This window comes from Apodemus sylvaticus, chromosome 17, assembly GCF_947179515.1.
Source record: "Apodemus sylvaticus chromosome 17, mApoSyl1.1, whole genome shotgun sequence".
NCBI classification, from domain to species: Eukaryota; Metazoa; Chordata; class Mammalia; order Rodentia; family Muridae; genus Apodemus; species Apodemus sylvaticus.
The window spans coordinates 49,340,445-49,358,584 of NC_067488.1; the positions used below are offsets into that span (position 1 = coordinate 49,340,445).

The following is an 18,140-nucleotide window of genomic DNA, read 5'->3' on the forward strand; positions in this document are numbered from 1 at the left end:
GAGAATGGAAAAGAGCATTCGCTTCTTTGTTGCTTTTTATTCTCTCTCCTTCTTCCTCCAGGGAGTTGTAGCTCTTGGCTGTTTATAGTCTGGCCGGTACAACCATCCTTAGGCTAAGTCTCACCGCAACATCTTGATTGTCCCGCAAATGTTTTCCCTGTGACCCTTGTCTAAGGACAGAAGAGTTTGCTGTCATTGACAAGTGTTCTGATGTGAATTTCACTGTAAATAAACCGGAGATCAATGCCTCGCTCAGGCTCTGGAGACAGCACTCCACTGCCGTGTGGGTTTTGATTCAAATGAGCTGCAGAGGGATTTGTGCGGCTGAATTCACGGCAACTGGATTAATCTCATTTCATATTGAGTCTCTAAGTAGGGAAGTAAACTGATTTTCGGATGCTGCCAACATCCATCAGATTTATCCTGGCTAAATTGCAACAATAACAGCGTCCTGATTGTTTTCCCTTCCACAAAGCAGTTGCCAAAGTGTACCACTTCAGGATGGGCTTTTTATGATAGATAGAATGTTCCAGAATGAGACAGAAGGCATATACATCAAACAGATGAGCATGCCTGTCTGGGCAGATCCTGAGGTCAAGTTCTTGGGTCCCTAACTATATAGATAAAGTTATTTTTTAGACTTTAATACACACTCATAATCTCAACACTTGGGAGGGACAGGCCAGGAGAATCAGGAGCTCAAAGCCACCCTGAGTCCCAATCTCACAGCCAGCCTGGCTATGACCTTATCTCAAGGCCAAAATGATCAATCCTCTCTCTCTATCTCCCTCCCCATTTTCTCTGTCTCTCTGTCCCTCCTCCTCCTCCTCCTCCTCCTCCTCCTCCTCCTCCTCCTCCTCCTCCTCTTTCTCTGTTTCTAAAATTTTTAAATTGTCATAGGGCACTCACTGCTCAGGCTATACACTAGCCCTGCTGGCAGCTGTGACGAGCACTCAGTGTGTGCCTACTGTGTATCTGTACCACGCCGAGGATCTTCTGCCTTCTTGCCTGGTTCAGGATCTCCCTTCTGCTGTGCATTGTCCCCTTCAACATCAGTGAGTTCCTAAAGCCACCATCTCAGCCTCCGGGAACTCCCGGTCTGTGTCCGACTGTCACCTTTCACTCCTTCTGAATGGCTGGCTTCCACTGGCCTGTGCTACCAGTGCAATATGGCTGCTGTGGAAGATGCTGCTTTCTCTAGTGGGTAGATTCTCTAACCAGCAGTTGCTGTCAAAAGGAAACGCTTTCAGAGATATGTCTGGGATGGCACGGGGCTGTTATAGAGAGCAAATGTAATAATGGGTATAAAAAAGCAATTTGTAAACTGCAACATGCTCTCTAAAAGAAATTGTGACTGTATTATATGACTTTAGGGTTTAGAAGGCAACTGGATGAGATATAAAATTCATCAAGGCTCCTTCCACAGCAGAGCTGAAATGGAAAATTACAGAATTTGGGGCATTGACCCTTCCATCCATAAGCCTGCAGGCTTCTCAACAGGTTTTCCAGGGAGGACACACCCATGGAGCAGAGGACACACTCAGTTCCAAGGAACTCATCTGCTCACTACTCCAGAACAAAGGGCTTCTGTTCTCACTGGGGCAGCCGAGGACCTTCAGAATACCTTCCAAGCCTTCAAGGGCTAACTTCAAACCCATACCCTCTTCCAACTCCCCTCCAAAATGGAAGCATTCTGTTTGTCCAGATGGTCTCGTCAGCCTCATGTTACAGTTGTACGACTTTGGAGTCAACTGTGAACGGCTAACATGCAGAGAGGCCTAGACTTCTGCCGAAGCCCTCAATCCCCCAGCACTGCTGGACAACCCTGTAAGGCAAACAGAGACAACGGCTCCCACCAGTGAAAGGAGAAAACTGAATTGACCAAAAGGGTCTTGCAGAAGAGCTTGTCCTGGGTTGGGAAGCCTATCCCTCTTTCCACCCTCTACAATAAATAGGGGTTATGAAGTAAACTCACAGAAATCCTACAAATAGTGGGGCCCAGAACAAAGTAAAACCAAAAAATCAAATTACATTTGAGGATTGTGCATGGCGGCTCACGCTTCTTACCCCAGTACTCAGGAGGCAGAGATAGACAGATTTGTTAGTTTGATGCCAGCCTGGTCTACATAGCCAGTTCTAGGTCAGCCAGGGCTATGTGGTGAGACCCTATCTCAAAAAAGTATATATTTATCCAAGCATTTGCCCTTAATCCAGGCACTGGGGAGGGTGCAGCAATAAGGTCGTGAGTTCAAGGGCTAGTGGTCCAGGCTACACAGCAGGACTGTCCCAAGAGAAAGAACAAGCCAGATGAAGTCGTGTGCTTACCTGTTATCCTAGCATTTGAGAGGCCAAGGCATAAAGATCTCGCTATTCAAGGTCAACTGGGCAACAGAGTGAGTTCTAAGCCAGCCTGGGCTATGTAGCAAGACCCTTTACCGACCCCTAAAGAAGCCATACATAAATATTATAAACATAAAATTTATACTTTGTACCTGTCTATATGTTTTCTATTTTTTTTTAACTGAGCATAAAAAGACCACATCGGATCTAGAGGTTCAAGTCGAGCATGCTTTGCCATGCCTTGATTTTTCAGCTTAAAGCCTTCCCACACTTGGGGTCGAGTGGGGTCTCGAGTGGCAGTCTTTGCTTCCCAGCTTGGTTGTGGTTCATCCGACTGAACAAGGCACCCAGCCCCTAGGATCGTGGGCTCCAGGGTTACACTTCACAGAATGTAAGCTGAGCTGCTTGCTCCCTTGATAAAAGGAATTTGTACAAAATGTGCGAAAACATGGCTTCTTAGCACATAAAAAAATATTGGTGCTGGAGAAATGGCTCAACAGTTAAAAGCATAGACTGTTCTTTCAGAGGATCTGAGGTCAGTCACAGATACACAGACACACAGACACGCATGGAGGTACTCATGTACCACTTTAAAATAAAATCAAATCTTTTTTTAAAAAATCCTAACCTGGGTGTGATAATACACCCCTCTATTCTCAGCACCTGAGAGGCAGAGGCCTCATCACAAAGCAAGGCCAGCCTGGGCTAAATAACAAAATCCTCTACACACACATACCTGAAAGCAAATCCCTGAGCCAGTTGTGGCTGGTTATGAGTGCATGCGCGTTTGTGTATATGTATGGATGTGCAAGTATATGGAGGCCAGAGGAAGACCGCGTGTCCTCCACTACTCTCCACCTTGTTTGTGAGGCAGAATCCTCCAAGCCTGGCACTCTCTGAACTAGCCTGACTGGCCAGCGCGCCCCAGGGAGTCTCTGCCTACCCACCTCTTCAACTCTGGGATTATAGGCACACCCAGATTTACTATAGGTGCTGGGTATCATGTTTGGGCGGCAAGCACTTTAGGGGCTAAGACATCCCCCAGCCCCAGCCCCAGCCCCAGCCCCAGCCCCGTTTTGTTAAGATATCTCCCCAGCCCCTGTTTTGTTATTTAAATGCATTAGCAAAGCACACATTTCATATTTTGTCCAGATGACTTTTTAAGGAATCATCTTTTAAAAAGGTTAACCCACAGAATGACTGCCAACTACATGGTATGTGTTTAATATGTGTTTCATTTTGTTTTTGTTTTTAAAGACTGCGCACTCCCAGACAAAAGGCAACTTTGGCTGTTTAAAACAGCAGTCGACAAGAATGGCTTCTGATTGCTTCTTGTTTCGGTGCACATTAGAAATCATTTTTAGAAATGGGAAACTGGAGGAGAGATCCTGACGTATTACAGCACCTGTATCGTTGAGAACAGATTGCGATCCTGTCGGTAGTGCTGGGATGCATGCTCCTTGCTAGACCGGATTAGCTGTGTTGTTAACATAATGAAGGATTGATTGGCCCAGAGCCCTCATCTCACCCTGAGCCAACCTCTGAAGCATGGCTTCTGCCCTTTCAGCAGCATCCCCAGCCCTCAGTAATTCCACGTAACACAGTCCTGGCACACACCCTAACCTCAAACCCATTTGTCCTAATGACACACCTCTCCATCACCTGCCAGCAGTGTCCTGTTTCTCCTCCACATTCCCCCAGACCCCTCAAAACAGGGAGATTTCTGTGAATTAAAAAAGGGAAATGCAGGATTGTCTAGCTCTACTAGTATTTTTCATATCTTTGTCAATTTTAATCAGAGCCTGAACAAAATCCCTGTAAGTCTTGCTCCTGAGATGTGCTAATTCTTCTCACTGCTCCAACTGCTCTTCTCTGGGCTGTGTGAGCAGTAGGTAACTGATCACCTCATGGTGCGTTTAGAGCTGCTCTTGCCCTAGACAGTCTAAGCTGAAATCTGTACTGCTGTAGGATTGTAGAGCCCCTGAGTTGGGAGTGAGACCCCACTGGACAGCCCAAATCAGGCAGAACTGTGAATGCTCTTCTGAAAAGGAAAAGAAAAATCCAAAGACACCCTTGGCCTGGAGAGAGAAGTTCAGATGGGCACTGAAGTTGTGCCAGAGTCTCAGCTCCTCCTTTGCCCGCAGGTTTGGCTCGTATGAGTGATTTAGACATAGAGAGGTTTGTGGTTCTCTTCAAAACTGAAAGCAATTCTGTTTTCTCAGAACTGTATGTGTGACATGGTCGCTGTCCCAGCTCCAGGTTAACCAGACTTCAGTGATGTCCTTTCTGACTGGGGCTCCTGAATCATTTTAAGAAGCATTTTGAGACGTTGCCTGTTTATCCACACATCATCAAGTGCAAAGGTTGTACATTATCTTGGAGCATAGTTAACAAATAAAGGGAAGATGGGGTCCAGAAGAGGTGCTGCAACACGGCTTGTCCATCCTTCTTTGACCAGTCCATCTCTTAGATTACTGTAGAAGATAGACATTTCCTCCTCTGGTGCTGGGAACTGGATTTAGGGTCCCACATAGGCTAGGCAAGCATACGGCCACCAAGATATTTGCTATTTATTCCCAGCCCACCCTCGCTTTTTGCTAGGTCTCATGTCGTTCAGGCTAGCCCGAAATTCATTATATAGCTGAAGGTAACCTTGAACTTCTGAGCCTCCTGCTTCCTAAAGGCTAAGAGTACAGGAATGCACCACCATACACAGTTGCTGTGGTGTTAGGAATCAGACCTCAGACTTTAGGCCTTAGGTCTGACTTCAGTCACTCTGCCGACTGAGCTGTAGTCCCAGCCCCAAAGCATCTTATTTTATGAGTAGAAAACAGATTCATGCTACCATCTCAGCTGTCTTGGAATTTGCTGCTAAATTTGGAATCAACCACAGCTCTTATCGAAACCTCTTATGAAGGTTATTGCAGATGATAATGAAGCCTTTCTGGGATGCCCAAAAGTTATCTTTTCCGAGTTCATTACAGGGCATGCTGACGCCCCAGCTGGGCACTGAGTAATTGGCACCTTTGGGAAAGAGCCTGCCTGGTGGCCACTCACCTTGTTTGTTAGTCTGTAATGCGCTTTGATGCTCAGAGTTGTATTATATAAACAATAATTTTTCATTATTATAATAACATTTCCCATAATTGCAAAAGTATTTCTGACCTGAATTTTATTCTTGTCACAACCGTGTGAGCAAGCAGAGTCTCGCTTGCCTGTGAGATATATTAATAATATATTAATTAGCTTCCTGGCGCTGCCCAAACAAGGAACAGGAAAAATTTATCTAAATCATGAGAACTGAAATGAAGCCAACACTTTATTAATTGTAGTTTAAGGGACAGTCTCAGAATTTAAGTAGCACAGCAAAATTCAGACCTAACTTTTGAGGGGAGATAACAGGAAATACCACTCAATTAACAAAACACTTATTTAGCATCTAGCAGGGGAAAATTCTGTAAGGTCAAAGAGGCTAAGACATAAAATTGGCCAATTTCATTTTATGGTCATAGTTAAAAGGCAATAAAAGGCAAGGTCATAGAAGTGTTTTGATTTACTGTCAGTTAACCTCAATGTATTGGATTGAGCTGTGTGAAATTGATAAAATCTGACTAATTTTTAATGCCCCCAAAAGTGGCCACTTGCTAGAATTTGACCTTATACAAAGGTACTTTTTGCATACTGGCCTAGCACCTAAAATATAATGCTCTTTTCATTTTCCTTATGTATCTCTATATTAAATGTTTCATCACTGGCTAAAGCATCCATTGTGAGAATGCTGGCTGCTAGGTGACTCCAGGTCAGGGATTTAGTTTGTGCTTTTTTATATCTAGTCAGTCCTGAGTCACTAATAGCATACTCTTTGAAGTTTTAACGTTTCTCATTACAGTAGACCCATCTCTTGATTCTATTAAGAGTCATTGCCTCCACCACCTGCCTCCAATGACACTTTTGTTGTTACTGTCACACATAACCTTCATCTCTCTTCCCACCCACTGGGCAGAGATGCTTCAGCCTCTCTTCCCGAAATGCCCATCTTCAGAGATTAAGCCATACGTTCCGATAAGTGCATCCTCTCCATTCCCTCAACCTTTACTATAGACCAAGCATCTGCTTTTAATAGGTTTGGGGATAGTCCCCCTAGCAAACATTAAATTACCTCATTAAAGATGTATGCAGCCAGCTGATGCCAGCTACTGCAGCAACTAAGGAAGAACAGAGCTAGTAAATAAGAAGTCTGTTTAATACACTAGAATGGGCAAGTGATATGAAATATATCAGATGACATAAAGGGACTGACTGGGCCATGGGATCTCCATGTGGGAGAAGTCCGTCATCCTCGGTCAGGGTGAATGTCTTCTGCATCACTTCCTGACATGTCATTTGTGCCGTGTGGAGGACAACAGTCCACATTGGCTGGCGACAGTTCTAGAGAGTTCTCATGAGATGTGCTCCTCCCAATTTCTTGTTACTCAATCTCTGCTTCATAGATCAGATCTTCGTAGGATAATGGTCTCGCAAATAAGAGCAGTCCCAGCTGATTAGAGTTAAGTTCTGTTTGTGAACTTGGATCACCAGTTCTGTGGTGTCAGGTTCTGAATCCCTGACTGTCCATTTCGGATTGCTAGGGACCACACTTATGAAACCTCCCTAATGGAGAGTCAGCTTTTTTTTTTTTCAGGCTCTTATCAACTGCCTTCCTTTCACAATATGTGCATTAACATAAATACAAGTTTAATACTCTCTACCAGAAACCATCCACACCCTTCCCGTGCATTGATTTAACCTTACCCTACAGAATATTGCCACTGTTACCTATATTAAAGAGAAGAAAACAGCTATGCAGAATGTGTACATCTTTAATCCCAGCACTTGGGAGGCAGAGGCAAGCAGATCTGTGAATTGAGGCTAACTTGGGCTACATAATGAGAATCTGTTGAGAATGAGAGAGAGAAAGAGACAGACAGACATGCAGACAAAACTGAAGTCAGAAAAATTATGTAAACTCCTAAAACTCAGGGCCTTAAGCAGGGTATAGATTTATCCTGGGAACTCAATGTTAAAAAGCAAATGCTTTTTCAAGACTATAGGGCCAAGGCGTGACAAATTTATTACCTTGCCTTCAGATGTGTTGGTGAGGCTCCACCAAAGGCCACTTGCTCCAGGGACACTGTGTTCTCTGTCAGGAAGACCCACTTGCCCTTGCGCCCCCAGCACACACAAGGGACTCATGCACTGCCTGTAACATTCTTGCTAAGTCACATCCAGCCCTACATCCTGTCATCACCCTGCTGAGGTCCAGATACTGTCAAGAAAGCGATGCCCACTCTCCTTCCCGTTATGCCCAGCATGCAAGTGCTGATGACGTGACTTGATTCAAAGCATATCCACAGAAGTTGTCTCAGTCAACCTGAAAAATTGACTGACTCATTCGCATCCTTCTTGAAGGGCTCCTGTGGGCCGCTGCAGTTCTCCTGAATCGGCCCCAGGCCTCAGGAACTGGTGCAGCTCACGTCCCCCTGGCTTCCTCCCAGCTGAGGAATGCTTACTTCTTTAGCACAGACTTTGGAGTTGCCTTTGTGTTACAGGGCAGGCTGCCCCTGCTCTGAACCGCCGTGACCCTGCTGTGCATATCCCTGAGGCAGGATACACAAGGTTGCCTTGCAAACAAAAACAATAAATAACAGGGAAGAGAATGCAGGCTCTTCGGCCCCCACAGTAAGTACCATCGCTCTACTCTAAAGTTAGAGGAGCCAAATAGGACGCGATCGATGTCAGGTCTTATAAATACACACACACAGGTGAATGCTGAAACCTAGAGGCCCTGACAGCCCAACTCAAAGTAAAAAAGCAACTTCTGTCTCAGCCTCGGAATAAGAAATGATAGGCTAGCCCTCCAGGATAAAGAATGGGAAAATGAGCAGGGCACTATAGTAGAGAGAGCGCCTTACATACACCCGTAGGCACAGGTACCCAGAAGGCTGAGGTGGGAGGGCCCCTTGAACAAAGGAGTTTGAGGCCAACCTATGGAGACTCCAATTTAAAAAAAGGAGAAAATGGATGCTCTACTTTTCTACACATAGACACACACACACACAGAGAGAGAGAGAGAGAGAGAGAGAGAGAGAGAGAGAGAGTTGTACAGTGAATACCAGAAAAAGGTAGTTACTCTACCATTGAAAGATTCTTGATATAGCCAAGGAAGCAGCATCTTGAGTTCAAGGCTAACCAAAGCTTCGCTGTAGGTTTGAGGGCAGCCTGGGCTACATAGTGAAATCATAAATCAAAACAAGACCAAAGAGAAAAAGAGAGGGAAGTGGGGAGGGACTTAAACTAGCTATGTGGACTTAACTGGTTTGTCCTGACGTCTAGTTGAGCCTCTAGAAAGGCAGTAAGGAAAAACAAAGACACAGTTGTCATTTTCCTGTTCCATGTCATCTGGGTGACCTGGGAGAATTACCTCACCATCCTGAGCTTCCATTCCTTCACCTAGAAAACGGAAATAATAAAATAAGAAGAGCCAACGTGAGTTCAATGGCAGGTCAGATGATGTCATAGGGAAGTGTTATTTAGTCATTTGTTTTTGTGTGTGTTCATGTGTCTTTGTGTCTGTGCGTTAGCTCACGGGGCACACGTGGAGGTCAGAGCACAGCTTGCAGGAATCGCTCTCCTTCCACAGTGTAGGTTTGAGGATCGAGTCAGGTGATCAGGCTGGGCAGCAAGGACCTTCACCCACTGAGCCATCTCACTAGCCCTCCTTATGTATTTTTATTACATTTAAATATATTATTTTGCATGCATGTATATGTATGTACATGCATATATACAGAGGACAGGGGTTGGTTCTCTCCTCTGCCATGCGAGTCCCAGATGACACTCAGGCTTGGTGTCAGGTAGCTTTACCTCTGGGCCACCTTGCTGGACTTATGTGAGTAATTTATAATAGTCAGCTGAAAAGGGCTACGGGACCCAATAGGAAATGAGTGGTTTTTTTTTATATTTTAATTTAAATTTTTAATTTGTGTTTTGCGGACACTTCAGTGTGACCCTTCTCTTTGTCTTCACAGAGAGGAGCACAATCTTTCCTTTCATTAGGAACCATTATTAAGTCCCTTTAAGTTTCCCTTCTGCAGGAAATGAAGCAGATTTCTTAATGGGTCTGTTTTACATGCTGTAATCATTTATTTGAACTTCCCAAGCGGCTCCAGATGCAGAGTGCACAGAAACATTGTCAAGGAAAATGTGGTCTTGAAATATTTTATCATCTGCATCCCATTAGCTCGAACGCCTAAAACTCCATGTTCTAAAGAGCACAGTTGAATTCCTTTGTCGCGCCAGCCACCGTTGTATCGCCCAAGCCTCTGACTCGCAAATGTGTGGGTCAGTGGCCAAACCAAAAGAGACACTAGTAACTCATTCATTCAACGTTTATTGAGCGCCTGCTGTGTGCCAGGCTCTGTATTATGCTCTCGGGCCACAGATAAGTTACTTTCTACTCAGAGGTGCTCACGAGGGAGCCCCTCTTAAGGGAGACACACAAGGAAGCTTAACATTGCAAGGGCCTGTCTATTAGAGCGCTCATGAGAAGGGAAGGGAAGGCCGTGATTCTCTCAGGCCAAGGGACTGTGGAGTAAGCTCTCTTAAGCAAGTGCATGACCACTGAGTGGCACAGAAGATGGAAAGAATGAAGGAGAAAGATGGAACTGCTGGACGGAGAAAAGCCTAAGGCTCGTTTGTATGACCTGTGACCTTTATGTGTCCTTCCGTGATCTAGGAAGAAAGTAGAAATACACAGCCGTCTGGGTCAGCTGGGGCTAGGCCAAGACACATAAGTTCATTGCTCAGGTGCAGAGCTACAGAAGCATGGGGATACAGAAGTGCAGCAGAGTCGTGGCCAGATGTCATTTGTCACTCTGAAAGTGATGAAGAGGGAAGATGGGAAATGTCACCTAGGGGAAGTGGCAGGTCAGAGGTCAGGTCATGAAACTGGGACCTTGGAGAGAGACAACAGAAAATAATTGATTTAGAGTAGATTGAAGTTGGACATGGTGACAGAGGCCTTTAATCCCAGCACTTGGAAGGCAGAGGCAGATAGATCTCTATAAGTTCAAGGCCAGCCTAGTCTAGAGTCCAGGCCAGCCAGGGCTACATAGTGAAACCTTGTCTCAAAACAAGTCAGTGCTAAGTCTGAATAATATAGTTAGTGGTACGGTACTTGCCTGGAAAGCAGAGATGCATTAGGCCTTTGGTTGAAAGTCCTGGACAGGGATCAGGGGGCAGGGGACAGTGACATCATATTAGCTGCTACAGTCCCAGGAGGCTGAAGCAGGAAGGCAGAGTTCAGTGACAGTCTGAGCTCCTTAGTGAGTTCCAAGCTAGCCTAGTGGTATAGAAATCCCCTCTCAGCACTGGACAGGCAGAACTAGGAAGGTCAGACAACGTAGCCTACTCAGAGAGTCCCAGGCTAATGAGAGACCCTGCCTCAAAATACAGAGTGGGTGAGCATCTGAGGAACAACGCCTCAGGCTGACCGCAGCCTTTAAACAAATACACAGAGACAAAATAATAAATAAGACAATGCTTAGGAACCTGTTAGAAATGAGTAGCAGATGTGAGTGACAGGAAGAAAAGATGGAAGAATCTAGAAGGAACTTTAGACTTCTGATGAGGGGGATCCTGCCATGTAGCCCCACGAGAGTAAATAAACACAAGCTGGCAAAGCCCATCTCTTCAGAGAGACGCTCGAGGACACAGCTCATGCTGGCTGTCAGGATACACACAGAGCAGGCTCTGTGTTTCTAACTAGCCATTCCTTTTCAGTATCCTTCACTGTACATGATATATAGGAGCTGAGATAATCATATGGAGCCATTTTTATTTCCTGCCATTATGGTTTCAAACACAGTAAGATGTTAGCAGTACCTCAGTTGTCTATGTCTAGGATGGGGTTTCCGATACAATCATGGACGTGCACGCACTCTCTACAGCACAAGCTTCTTGAAGTCAGTGACTTTGTCTCTCTTGTCTCCATCTGAGTTCCCAATACCTAAAACCATAAAGGCCTTGGAGAGTGTTGTGATAGAAAGCTTGCCTAGCATCACAAAGCCCTGGGTTCAACTCCCTGCACCACATAAAACCAGGCGTGATGGAATGTGTCCTTAATCCCACTCAAGATGCAGTCCCACTCAAGATGCAGTGCCACTCAAGATGCAATCCCACTCAAGATGCAATCCCACTCAAGATGCAATCCCACTCAAGATGCAATCCCACTCAAGATGCAGAGGCAAAATGCTTGGAGGTTCAATGTCATTCTTGAGTGCAAGGGAAGTTTGAGGCCAGCCTGGGGAACTGGAGACTATATCTCAAAAAAGAAAAAAAGAGAGAGAAGGAAAGAAGGAATGAAGGAAGGAATGAACGAAGGAAGGAACAAAGGAACGAAGGAAGGGGAAAGGGAGGGAATAAAGGAAAGGAAAGGAAAGGAAAGGAAAGGAAAGGAAAGGAAAGGAAAGGAAAGGAAAGGAAAGGAAAGGAAAGGAAACAAGGCCTTGTTTGGTAGCTCAGGCTTGCCTCCTTACAACCCTGATTCTGCCAAGTTCTAGAATCATACACATGGTGCCATACCCACATCTGAACCTATGTTTGAATTCTGATGGATAATCAATAACAATTATTGGTAGGTGAATGGATTCCCATGTGATTGAAAAGAAGCAGTTGTTTGTTTAGGCCATAAGGGAAGACAATAGAAAAGCAACAGCAACAAATGTGAAAAGACTTTTATACACACATACACACACACACACACACATACATACAACCACATACCCACATACACACAAACACAAACATACACACACACAAACATACACACACAACCACATACACACATACAGACACAAACACACTAACACACAAACACACACACATACAGACACCGACACACAAACACACACACACACACACACACACACACACACACAACCACAAATGGAAAGGAAGCAACGAGTTACTTTTCCTCCCCAAAGCTCTTCTGGGAAAATCCCAGCTGTAACCTTAGAGCTTGGTTTTAACAGCCCAGTCGAAAATTCCACACAGTTGTGAGCCGTGGCAGAATTGGCTTCCTTAAGTGCCATTGGATCCGTAAAGAAATGCTGCTTTTCCTTATTGATTTTGTGCCAGTTCCTCCTTGTGAAAAACCCCGGGTGTGGCTCACCGGCACATGTGCCACAAGAGCCAGAAATTAAGTAGCTCGTGTTTTCTCTCTAGCCATGTGCTCCGAAACCATCTCTACTTCGAGGCTGGCATGTTCCATCATTCTCCCTTTAAATGCAGCAGCGTGACTGCCCCCCCCCATGGCGGGCTGCACATATGCTCCTTTGATCTGTAAAATAGCTCACTCCTGGGTGGACTTGAAGCTGCCCAGAAACACATGTAAAATACTGTTTGCTACCTGTGGGAGGAATGTCTCATGTTGTCCTTACTCCAAAACAATTACACCCAGCTACCCTCTCTCCAGGCTTTCTTTTTTCTCCTTGAGGAAAAGAAGAACTCTGGGCTGCAACTCTATAATACTAAGAAAATGATATCTTGAATGGGATACTGTGTGGAGCCATGACTATAGAAAAGGGTGTGGCTTAGTTTCTGACTATGGAAAGGGTGTGGCTTGATTCCTGTCCTCTGGGGCTTACAAGATAGGGGATAAAACCAAAACATAACCTTTAAAGTAAAATGGACATCTATTCATAAACAACGTGGTCAGTAAATGTAGCTCCGTGTCCAGAAAAGCACAGGGTGACCAGACAGCAATCTGGAAGGAAATGACCTTTAATCTGAGTCAGACCTTTACTGGAGGCACCAAGTGAAACAGGATACAGGGAGCATTGGTGAACACTGTCCTAACCGACCAAGTAAGGGGGAGAGCAGGCAGGCTTGGGGAAGGCTGGGTGTGACCTCAAATGCCACTATAAGGACATTGAATGTCATCTTATATGTAGATTGAGTCCTTTAGTAGAAAGGGTGTAAGCTGAGCGATGCTTCAGAGCAGCGGTTCTCTACCTTCCTAATGCTGTGGCCCTTCAGTACAGTTCCTCATACTGTGGTGAACCCCAACCATAAAAATATTTTCGTTGCTACATTTTGCTACTGTTATGAATCATAGTATAAATATCTATGTTTTCCAATGGTCTTAGGGAACCACTGTGGTTGAGAACCACCGCTTTAGAGAAGCAAATCTAACAAGAAGTAGCTATGAGTTGACTGTAGAGGAGTGTTATCTAATTTGAGAGCCTGACCCTGGCTGGGAACAGTGGGGTATCGCCATTCTTTAGTACTGTGAATACGCCTTAGGGATTCACGGGTAATTGTGCTTTGAGGTACCTGACAGCTCAGTCAGTAGGACCTGAACTCCGTCGCCACTACTCCATAAAAATGCTGGCTATTGTGCTGTGTGCTAGAAACAAGAGGGTCTCTGGCCATCAAACTAGTCCACTTGGTGAGCTCCAGACTTGTGAGAGAACCTGGCTCACAACAACAACAACAACAACAAAAGAAAGTCAGAAAGCTCCTGAGGAACACCTAAGGTTGTTCTCTTACATAGGTGCACATGTACCAAACATACAAGTGCTCACACCCCCACACATACAAGTACATATACATACACATATATGCCCTCACAAAGCATCTATCTGCCTCTTCACTGTTGTAAAAGCTCCAAGCTGTCTTGGGCCCTGAACTCTGCTTTCTTTTACCAATAAAGAAGCCACACTGTGCTCCGGTGCATGGCGCTCACGCCCACCCAGTGCGTGACTTGGACCTCTCCACCTGCATGGCAGCAGCTTTCCAGGGGCCTGTCCAAATCCTCCTTGGAGGCACGTGCATAAATCCAGGGTCACTTTGGGTGTGTTCAGTAGCTTCCCTGACCTAACGGAGGTGTCTCCTTACCTCACCCTGGCCTCCCCTAGAGATGGTTTGGCCCAAGTTTCCCACCCCTTCATGACCATTCCTTAATTCCTTGCCTAGCTGCTTTTGTTTTTGTTTTTCTAGACAGGGTTTCTCTGTGTAGCCCTGGCTGTCCTGGAACTCACTCTGTAGACCAGGCTGGCCTTGAACTCAGAAATCCGCCTGCCTCTGCCTCCCAAGTGCTGGGATTAAAGGTGTGCACCACAAACACCCAGCAACACTCTTGATTTTTATGCCCTGCACTGGTTGTGTTGTCCTCCTGGGAAGCCTTCATGACCCTAGTTGAAGCCTCACTACCTCTAGAAGACCCTCCCTCCATGGTCTCAGGCTCCTTCTTAGGTAAACTGAGGCCTCCCTGGTTAGAGTTTCAAGTTACCTATTCAGGGTGCTGTCACTGTTTCTTTGTGTTTTGTTTGTTTGGGGCAAGACCTCACTATACAACTCTGGCTGGCCTTGAACTCACTATGTAGCTGAGGCTGGCCTTGAACTCCTGATCTTCCTTCCTCCCCTTCCCAACAGGGTCTCACTGTGTAGCCTAAACTAGTGTTGACTCAAGATCTTCCTGTCTCAGCCTCCTAAGTGCTAGAATTCAAAGTGTGTGCCCCTATGCCCAGTTCCTTTTACAATAATAATGGCTGGCTATTTATATGTCTGCCTCCCATGCCTCAGTGATGAACTCCCCAAGAGGTAGACTCTGGGCATGCACTATTAAATTCTCAGCATCTACCACAGTGCTCGGGTACCTATCATGCATTCAGTAATCTGATGAATGAATGAATGAATGAATGAATGACAGCTGTCTGTTCGTGCCTCCTAGGTACATTCATTCATTTCATGACAATGTATCTCACCATTACCTATCATGGGCACCATAAAGTTCCTCAAATGTCAAAATAAACCTATGCACCCGAGTTCCAAATTATGCATGCATAAATTATGCATGCGGTGCGTTAACAGGCACATAGAGCGCAGCGAGCAGAGCTACAAATACCAGAGCTAGCAAACGCAGTAAAGAGTATGCCAGATGTCCCTGAAATCTACAAAGACCCAGGAACCAAAAATGACAGCTCCAGAAACCCAGTAAAAGGGGGACGAATAAAAAAGAAAAAGACAAAGAACAAACCCGCTCCAGAAAGAAGAAGTAGCTCTAGGTTTGGTTGTTTTCCTCCTAAGTGCGACAGCAGGGGGTGGGGAGCTGGGTAATGGGGGGAGGGATAAAGGGTGTGGTGGGGAAGAGGGAGGGGTGGAGGATAGAGGTGAAAGGAGGGTAAGGAGAGGTGGGTGGGTCCGCTTTATCCTGAGTTCCCCAGAGACTGGCTCTTAGGAGCTGGTGGGAAAACGCTTCTCCATTCCACTGGAAATTGTTAATGGGGACTGTGTTAGCCGCCCCCCTTAGGGCTCTGCCTGATAGAGAGACAGCAGGTTCACCAGAGCAATTCTGGAACCCTGATCACTGCCAATTAGGGTAGCATTGTCTGGCTGACATAATCAAGGGAGTATAAATATATTTACCGTGATTGGATTGGGGAAGGGAGAGTGCAGAGAGATTGAGGCAGAAGCTGCCACCCTGTGCCTGGCCCCAGACAGGCTCAAGCCCAGCGTGTCACCCAGTTGAGCAAAGGTGGATGCTGGCCTTCTGAGGTAGAGGCACAGGGAGAATTCAGGCTGGATACATCTTCCCCCGGAAGGGAACTTTTTGTCTTCTTGTTTCTTCTGTTTTTCCCTCCTTATACCCTCCCCTCCCCTGATGAAAGGTGAAAAGAGAAAGCGGCAGATGCCAAGTGGAGCTCATTTTCCCTCTGCCCTGTCGGCCGGCCGCCTCGTGGCTTGTTTAGCTTCTCTTCAGTTCAAAGCACAGGTGGGGGAGCGTGACCACGCAGGAAGCACCACCACCTCTGCCCCCGTGTGGCCTTGGGCTACTGGCATTGCTGAAGACTTCCACTGCTATAGGGCTTCTGTGAGAAAGTCTCTGATGTGTCTCAGAGCTGAGGTTGAAAGACCCTGGTAAAAATAGTCCCCTGCAGTGATCTAGATTCAGGGGGGATTTCCAGAATTTAAATGGCTCATGAAAGGAGGTTCGTTTCTGTCACATCTGGCGGTATCCCTGTCAGCCTGGAGAGTGAGTTCTGGGTAGGCCACCACACACATTTCAGAGTATGGACTGTGTTTCTTCCTCTCACAACAAATGGCTGGGGTCAGATGCTAATGTCCCAGTTGCACTGTTGGGAAGGACAGCAGGGACAGAAGCTTGTTACCGCAATGCAGTCGATCAAAGGCAGGACTTTTTCCCCTGCCTCACCCTTTGATTTCAGCTATTTTCTCTACCTTGGTCACATGAGCATTGTTCTTTCTCACCCCTTATTGGCTGGCGTCTCTCTGCAATGGTACCACCTGAGTAAGGGGACCCCACGTTTCAGGCTTGTCACATTCAGCCTGGAGTCTGTCCTTGTAACTGCAAATTGCTCTCAGGCCTGCCTTCCTGAATTTGTCAACTCTACACGAGGACATCCGTGGGACAGTGCAGGCACACCAGATAGCTCGTCCAGGTGGCAGGGGGCTTGCACGTATTGATGCAAACACCACAGATCTCATCTTACAGGAAGCCAGATGGTTTGTTCCGGAGCCATTCTGAGTGACCACGGCCTGAGAGCACAGACAGGTTACCTTCAATCCCATGTTCCAATGTGGAAGCAGTTTCATCAAGTCTTACAGTTTCATAGAACAAAGAACGTCATAAATCGAGCAAATTTAAAATATATTTGTGGGTACCCCAGGGAGGCAGGTACAGAGAGACACAGGGGAAGCTTTCCTATTGGCCCAAGATGCTAGCTGAGCTTTGGGGTTTTCAGAAGCTAGTGGTCTGCTACGTTAATAGATGCTAAAAGGGGTTTTTGTTTTGTTGTTGTTGTTGTTTTGTTTGTTTGATTGATTTGTTCTGTTTTGTCTATTAGACACAAGACGTTACATATGACAGAGGTAGGCAAGAAGTGGCTGTTGCCGAGAGCTAGAACTAGCCCAGGGTAAGGCCATGAGCTGCCCGCACCGCTCCAACCTCCAAACAGTACGGCAGTTCTAAGCAGTCTGTCAGTGTCTGCAAACACAGCTTCTTTCCAGAGTTCTCTGTAGCTGAACCTAAATAACTCTACTCAAATGATCCGGGTGGTGGGTGTGGCACCCCTCACTACCTGCCCCAATGTTCTGGGTTCCCGAATGAAACACACACACACACACACACACACACACACGTAATAATATAAATAAACACTTTAAAACCCATATTCAGTCAATCAAGAGCTTTACCAGCAGAGATGTCACTTAGAAGATGCACTCTGCCTAAAGACCCCTCTCTGCCCATGTCCAGTTTCCTCCTTTGGCAGCTCAGAAATTTCCCAGGCCAAACCCTCTCCACACTGTCCAAGATAAATGTTCCCTTTACTTTTCAAATCTTTTTTTTTTAATTTTCAATTCTTAACAGGCAAAACACCTGGTTTGTTTTTTATTTTCTATTTTCTACTGCTTGCCAGATATATTGGTTCTTGGGAACCAGAACTCATTTGTCTCCAAGGGAGAAAGAAAGTCGTTCTATATTTACCCGTTAGCAAATTACCACTTAAAGCTGAAACGCAAGGATCTCTCTCCCTCCCTCCATTAACGATGGGTTATTTGCCTTGGCTGAACCCTGGTGGATGAACAGCCACCGTTACCAACAGGTCTACGTCATTTTCTGTGTTGGTGAGTTTGTTTCCTAGAAGTGAGGAGACTTCTGGGTACTGGCTCTGTCTGATTCTACATTTGAGAGATGTGCCTGGCTGAAAATCAGTCCGATTCCATCCCAGGCACTTATG

General features: G+C 45.8%; 1 protein-coding gene across 1 annotated transcript in view; it reads left to right on the plus strand.

Moving 5' to 3' along the window:
• The window catches only part of Grap2 (GRB2 related adaptor protein 2), a 77,249-nt gene that overhangs the window by 14,130 nt on the left and 44,979 nt on the right, over window positions 1–18,140 (plus strand). The window lies entirely within an intron of this gene.